Below are 8,515 nucleotides of genomic sequence, written 5' to 3' on the forward strand. Positions count from 1 at the left end.
GGCAATAGTCGATCAAGTATGACGTATAAATGTTAAGTGTTATATGTAGACGTTCTTTTTTAAAAAAAAAAGAATATTAGGCATGTTAAATGACTAATATTCCCCTTTCCTCTCCAACTAAGCGTCAGGCTTGTGCTAGGAGTAGGTACGACAATAGTGCAACGGGCGGGGTTTGAACCGTCGACCTTTCGGTTTTCAGTCCACTCCTTTACCGGTTGAGCTATTGAGGTTCTATATACGTTCAATTATATACTTGTGAAAAAATAAAGTATGTAAATAATAGAAAACTTCATAGTATTTTGTGAACTGTAAAAACATATAACAATTTATTGTGTCTCTATGCTATGCTATGCTGCAAATACATGTTGTATTTATACAAATTGTAACCAGAACGCTAGCATAAACTTAGCGTTATTTTTATACTACCCTTAACACAATTCTGTCAATAAACATTTGCCTTATTTTGTAGTTTTAGTGATTTAGTATTATTCAAACCCGCAACCTACGACGCGCCATTAACATTGTGTGACCTATTTACGCAACGTTCGTTGACCTCTAGCGTTAGTCAGATGTTTCATTTGCAACCGGCATTCCGAACCAGTGGTAGATGCTTTTGACGATTCAAAAGAACTTGTAAAAGTCTAATTGAATAAAAATATTTTGAATTTGAATTTGAATATATTGTGAACTTTTAAAAATACCGGATTTTAAATTTTTTTTTGTAGTTTTATCTATGGCATCTTATCAGTAAATCATTAGTACTATCACCTGTCTTCGTTTTTGCTTGCATTGTGGTAACACTCTGTATTTTACACAGCATAAGTCTAACAGTTTTTTAATGCCGTTAAAGATTGAATATAACCCATTACCCAATTTGATAAATCCAAGAAACTACAAACGGCGTCATTCCGCTCAGCTAATAGCTACCGACACCTGCGCGAGTACTCGTTAGCGACAACTCCGAATTGGCGTCGATTAAAATTACTAGCGCTATATCGTCGCTACTCTAATTGCTCTGCGTAATGAATACACATTAAACTAACGGTAATTGTGAAATTATAGTTATTTATTAGAAAGTGAAATTAAATATTTAATTAGGAACAACAGTGGTTTTATTTTATTTATATACTTACTAATGTAATTTTTATAAGGACCTATTTTACTTTTTACCGTCCTATCTACCTACTTACCTGTGTACATTGGAATTGTGATGACAGAGGCTTTAGATAGTACACAAAACCACAGCGTAGCAGCAAATCCAGTGCAATGTGTACCGAAGACCGCAGCCGCTAATCAGCGTCGACACACGATGACAGTCTCGATCACGAGTTACCTACTCTGTAAATGCGGCAGATTTTTAGGGTTCCGTAGCCAAATGGCAAAAAACGGACCCTTATGGATTCGTCATGTCTGTCTGTCTGTCCATCCGTATGTCACAGCCACTTTTTTCCGAAACTATAAGAACTATACCGTTGAAACTTGGTAAGTGGATGTATTTTGTGAACTGCATTAAGATTTTCACACAAAAATAGAAAAAAAAAACAATAAATTTTAGGGGTTCCCCCATACTTAGAACTGAAACTCAAAATTTTTTTTTCATCAAACCCATACGTGTGCAGTATCTATGGATAGGTCTTGATAAATGATATAGAGGTTTCTAATGTATTTTTTTCTAAACTGAATAGTTTGCGCGAGAGACACTTCCAAAGTGGTAAAATGTGTCCCACCCCCTGTACCTTCTAAAATAAGAGAATGATAAAACTAAAAATATATACGATGTACATTACCATGCAAACTTCCACCGAAAATTGGTTTGAACGAGATCTAGTAAGTGGTTTTTTTTTTAATTTAAAAAAATACCCGATTACGGAACCCTCGGTGTGCGAGTCTGACTCGCACTTGGCCGGTTTTTTTTAATATATTATTTAGCGTAGTAGGACACGCCGGATATCCGCTAGTACATTATATAAAATAATCGATGATGCATCCAGAACAAACCTCAAAGACCCGATCCGAATACACCCGCTGAAAGGGGAACGCTGTAGTCGCGCCACAAAATGTTTGAACAGTTGTTGAAAACTTTTAGTCAAACGACTCTACTTGGGGACTTTTCTTTCTACACTGAACTGTTTCCAGAGGTCATGTCTTAAACATTGTATAAATGGTAATATTAGATTCATATGGAAACTTTCGCGAAATAAAAATGAAACAGTATTTAAGTACTGATTTACTATTTTGTACGAGTGTTGTTCTTTTCAAATTCTTTGGACCTGTACGTTTTGTTTTACTAAATTTAAGTTAATTTAAGTAGAGACAAAATATTTTTTTCTATACTTTAGACGTACCTATTTGCCCTACTGAATACAAAAAAACATTTTTGAACATTTCCAAGCAAAACAGCCTAATACAGGTACTAAAATTGAGTCCAAAGTTCATGATTTTGAACACGAAATATAAATTTGAACACATTCTCAAACAAAACGGCCTAAAACCAGAACAAAACTTCCAAGTTCTTGATTTCGATCAAACAGTAAAGTTTCAACAGCTTTTCATCTAGTTTTTCGCTCTTCCTGTATTTTATTTCGTGAAATTACACCGCCTTGTTTAACACTTCTCAATGACGTTACTAAAAATCTAGCTAGTTACTAGTATAATAAGCTTAGATCTTCCAACCGGGATTATTAGATATCTAAAATCGTACCACAATAATTACTTTGTATATTTATTGGATCGATTATGACAAAACTATTGTACTTATTAAGGCTTTATTATAATTTGGTCTTATAAATTGGTTCATTATTAAAACGAAGCTTTAAGCGGGCAACGCCGAACAAAACAGTTATATTTTGTTGAGTTTTGTCGTAACGTAAGTCCGTTTTTATATCTTTTCTGCAAAAAAATAGTAGTAAATCATAAAAAAATTGTAGGTATGCGGTTCGTTATAAAACTTAAACAGTATTGTGCTCGAAAAATGTTTTAAGAACTTTGAGAATGAAAACTGCCATTAAAACTATCCAGCTCTGAAACTTGCCGGATCTCTCGTTACAGTTTGTGTACATTGTAGAGTTTGCTAACCGTTATTATGAGGGCTCTTCAATAGTGCTAATGAGAGTGGCCATTACAGGAAAGAAGCAAGAGTGGGGAACTTTGGAATCCATATGTGTAGGTAGTTAGGTTTTTATGCGGAGGAAGGGAAGTGGAATGAAAGTGCAATTGAGAATAAAAACGTGAGGTTTTTAGGGCATACTGTACCTAGTGTGTAGTTGCGTTGTACCTATAATCATCAACAACTCATCACCGGCGCACTACTGAATACGGGTAGGAGGCGGGGAGGTGACATAATGAGAAGGGTTTGGCCATAGTGCACCACGCTGGCTAAGTGCGTATTGGTAGACTTCACACACCTTTGAGAACATAATGGAGAACTCTCAGGCATGCAGTTCTCCTCACTATGTATTTCTTCACCGTTATATATTATGTAAGTAATTATGTCATAATAATATGTGAGTTTATTTATTTTGATTTATGGTAAGTAGGTATATTATATGTATATCTTTTTCATTATTTATGTATTTATTTTAAAATATGATAGTAATATTTAAACGAAAGGATTTTAAAATAGCTGTGAATAGTATGAAAAAAAGTCGAACTCATTTGTCTGTAAATATAATATTTGTTGCATTCGTTTTATGCATAATTTTTTTAGGGAAACTTGTGAAATTCACTGTGGTTTTCAGTGCTATTTAGATTTCATGATGATTTGTTTAAAATAAATTAAAATATTTAATGTATAGAATGTTTATAGTTAGTTACAAAATTTAAATAAGATGATCTCTTTATTTTAAGATCAATAAAATTATATTTTTGGTGTAAAATCTGTCTAAAACTTAGGGGGTGTAAAACATTTGATAAACCGAAGTACCCTTATGAGGCAGGCTTAAGTGCTTTGTTACAAAATCATAAGAGATGAGCTCCGTTGTTTTGGTCTCGGTTGCATAGTTCAAGTTGCTGTTAACATGGAGTGTCTACGTGATGGTGGTGTATCCGTGATAAGTTCACTTAAGGCTTCGAACGTGTTATAAGCTACAAAGCTTTGAATTTTGGAATAGTAAGTACTAGAGACAGAATGTGTGAAATAAGTCAGTAATTTTTCGCATATAAAACCATCCCTGATCCACCATTTCAAAGGATGCAAAGATATTTTGTACTACTGTAAATCCTTCCGTGTAACTTTGAAAAGCTAACAAATATATTGTGAAGTGGTGATAATAAAAAAATACCCGGCTAAAATTGTTGTGGGCTCTTCTCAGACCTGGGCGCATTTGGAGCCCTCGTAGTTTTAAGTTTACATAAGCAATTATCACCGCTATATCATCTTACAAATCTAACAATTCTGAGCATCAAAAGGAGTACAATTATATTACTTACTTGGAATAAATGAAGGTAGTTTTTTACGCAAGAAATTACTTTACACGCAATTTTCCACATTTTTTACTATTTTCACAATCATAAACTGCATATAACCTGGAATCATTTCTTGACTTAATCTTAGACTTAGTCAAAAACGCCAAGTTCTAAAGGCGTTAAAGCACAGTTAAATGTTTAGTTATCAGTAATAAAAGAGCAACGAAATGCTGCAAATGACATGTAAGCAATTAATATTGTAAGCAGACTTTTGATAAATAATTATACACAGTAATTCTATAGACATTCTGACATTGTCCTTTCATTGAGTCACTGATTGTTTCATATTCAGGAAAACAATATTTGTCTGGAGTGCACCACGAATAAACTCCTCTTAATATACCTGCCTCAAAGGTCAAGGAATGAAAAATTCCAGATCTCGATACTTTGGGTTCCGTGACAAATGTTCAAGTGTAGGACTGTAACCCTTTTATTAAAGCATATATTACAACACGCGCAGTCGGTGACACTGAATAATATTCTCCTTGTTGCAGATATTCTTTGCGAAATTCGTTCCATTTTAGCGTTTATTGCCCGAGCATTATTTATTGCGTCAGTAAAAGAACTTTAAAGACACTAACTTGCTGTATAAAATTTTGTGGTATTTACCGAGCTTTTGTAATTTTAGAGCTCCGTATCTTCAGCGAAAAAAGGAATCTTTATAAGATTATTTTGTTGTCTGACTCTCTGTCTGTCAAGACACGTCCAGGGAATCAAAACCTAAAGGCACTTTCTGTTGACCTAGAATTATGTTTGGCAAGTAGCAATGTCTTATAGCACGACTAAAGGGCAAAATCCGAAAACTATGAATTTGTGGTTAGGTAGGTATATTACAAAAAAAACCTTGCTCGTACGATGTTATATGGAACCTTCCGTGTGCGAGTTCGACTCGCACTTGACTGGTTTTTTTTTATTAAAAATAATAACTTGTAAAAGACATTTTAGGAGAGGTACGAGTATGTTTCCAGTAGGTACTTAAATATTTATTTGAGATTCGCTGATGACCGTTACTTCGCCTTCGTGGCCATTTCCACGATGCAGGCTACCTCTGTGCTAAAACGCTTAAGCCGTGAAAAGGTAACACACAGACAGACAGACAGACAATAAGTGCTTAACAGATTTTCAATTTCCACGAATATGTAAATAGCGCTTTTTCGAGAAGGTTTGCACTAAAAATGGGCAGCCTTCTTAGGCTAACCGGGTAATAGAAAACTGCATTTTTTCATATTACATACTCTAATTATATATAATTATATTCTAAATATATCTCCTATATTCGAAAAAAAACAATTAATTTTGCATTAATTAACTAGTGTTCGTGAGTTTTGAATTGCTTTAAACTCCAAAACTAGTTCAACTAACACTTGAAGCTATCTTGAAACTGTGAGGAAAGTTAAATGAATGTTTAAATTTAAATAAAAGTTATCGCAGACGATTGACATGATAATACTAAGTCTGATTAAACTCGGTGAAAATAGAGCAATAAAATATAAGCTAGCTGCATTATACTTGCAGTGTCCATTTTCTAATATTACCAAAATTATGAGCATATGAAGCAAAAAAACGAGTGTTGCACCCCAAGTGCGAGTCAGACTTGCGCACTGAGGGTTCCGTACTCGGGTATTTTTTCCAACATTTTGCACGATAAATTAAAAACTATTATGCAAAAAAAATCTGTTTTAGAATGTACAGATAAAGCCCTTTCATATTGGTATACCTAGTTATCTTACTTTGAAATTTGAAAAAATTAAAACACATTTTTTTTTAAATGAACCATAAATTCACGGTTTTCAGGTTTATTCCTGTACTTGTACTATAAGACCTACCTACCTGCCATATTTCATGATTCTAGGTCAACGGGAAGTACCCTAAAGGTTTCTTGACAGACACGACGGACGGACTGGCGGATGGACAGACAGACAACAAAATGATACTATAAGGGTTCCGTTTTTCCTTTTGAGGTACGGATTCCTAAAAACCGTCCAGTGTTTTTATAGCGGTTCCCGAAACAAGATGAAAGTGTCTACCGAGTTAATACTTAAAACGTGACCGGTGTACCAAAACCACTTTCAACAATATTTTCCCGAACGAACTTATTTCGTTGTTGTCTCTCGTAATTGAACTCTGATGTATAGTTTTGCTGACCAACCAAAGCAATAGATGATGAACACAATATTACAATGGTATAGTTTTGAAAGAAAGAAAAAGTTGCCTGGTAGAGATTGCTCCAAGCAATAAGGCTCCCTTTGCACACAATTGTTTTTTCTGTTTTCTTCTTTCTGTGTTGTGTTCCTTTACATGTGTTTTTGTGTGCAATAAAGTGTTCTATCTACCTATTTATCTAAAAGAAAGAAACTATATTTATCCGTTTTTGGTGTAACAGAGAAAACAATATACAAATTATTCCTTAGCCAATAAGTAATTTTTAGGGTTCCGTACCTCAAAAGAAATGGAAACCTTATAGGATCACTTTGTTGTCTGTCTGTCCGTCTGTCGTGTCTGTCAAGAAAACCTATAGGGTACTTTCCGTTGACCTAGAATCATAAAATTTGGCTGGTAGGTAGGTCTTATAGCACAAGTAAAGGAAACAATCCGAAAGCTGTGAATTTATGGTTGCATTACAAAAAAAATTTAAATGTGCTCATGAACAATTCAATCTTCAAATTAAGATAACTATACCAAGTAGGACCTCATATGCAACAATTTTTATTATTTTTTATGCATAATAGTTTTTCTTTAATAGTTTAAATATCCGAGTACGGAACCCTCGGTGTGCGAGTCTGACTCGCACTCAGCCAGTTTTTCCCTAAGTTTATTTAAAAGATAAACAGGTAGCTAGCTTCTCGCTGAAATGCGTAAGGGGTGCACTCACAGAAATCCAAACTGTACCCTGCACGCGGCCCATACGATCTTGTTACCGTGAACTGACAAATAGGTAAATGATACGAGTGAAAGACCTAACTCCAGAAAGTCTAGTGCTGGACAAATCGCATTGCTTACGCGTTTCTCCGAAAAGATTTGTTTAAATCTAAGCAAACTAGAGAAAACCGAAGTATAGCATATTTTAATCTAATCCTCTCGGTTTTCGAGCAAATTCCTACCTACCTATTCTAATGAGGAAGACAAAGATTCCCAGGTGTTGTCTAACTAATTTTGCATACAAGGCAAGTTTTAACCTCATTCCCATCTATTTGCTTTATCCTTAGTCACGTACATCTCAGTAGAACGAATCACCACCATCCACGAGATTAACTAAGTGTACGAGGCACTAAACTACTCAATTAAATTAAACTTTAACACAGAGCTCTAGCGAATAAATGTTAGCTGAACAGCTCTTAGTGACAGGAAGCATTCATTAATAATCATGTTATTATAATACATACTAGCTTATGCCCACGAGTTCGTCCGCGTGGACTACACAATCCCCTGTTTTATTTTCAAAAATTCTTTCTTATTCAGTTATATATTATAGACAATATGGAATAATGCTGAGATTAAACCATATTTTTGGGTTCTTCCAAATAAATTACTTTATTTAATAGTCCGTATTCCACATATTTATCTGATTTATCCATTACAGTTCAGAGTTCAAAGATTATATTTTATATTAAATGAGAATTACAGTTCAAAAACTAAAGAGTCACCGAAGTCGTTTCTTTCTTTCTATCTTTCTTTCTTAGAAGTGGCTTTTAAATTAATTCGTTTCAATAGTCACTATCTTTTAATAAATAATGTGGGTGACCTTAACAAAGAATCGGATAGGCCCTGAATACAAACACAGCTCCACCGGTTGAAAGGTTCTATAAAAAATGTAACAGCAACAGCACCCTTGTCACGTTCGGACATCTTATTTATCTAGTCGTGGGCAAAATCGTTGTTTTCTCCGTCGTTTGGGAAAAACACACCTTATTTGAGACATCTTGACTAACAGATCACCTGCTGGGCAGCCATTGTCTTCAATATATTTGTGTGACTTTTGTTCTTTATAGATACCAATTATGTAGGCTTACTAAGGTAATGAATTTACAACAATAGAATTTTTGTAAGACAA

Source organism: Maniola jurtina, chromosome 2 (genome assembly GCF_905333055.1).
Source record: "Maniola jurtina chromosome 2, ilManJurt1.1, whole genome shotgun sequence".
Taxonomy (NCBI): Eukaryota; Metazoa; Arthropoda; class Insecta; order Lepidoptera; family Nymphalidae; genus Maniola; species Maniola jurtina.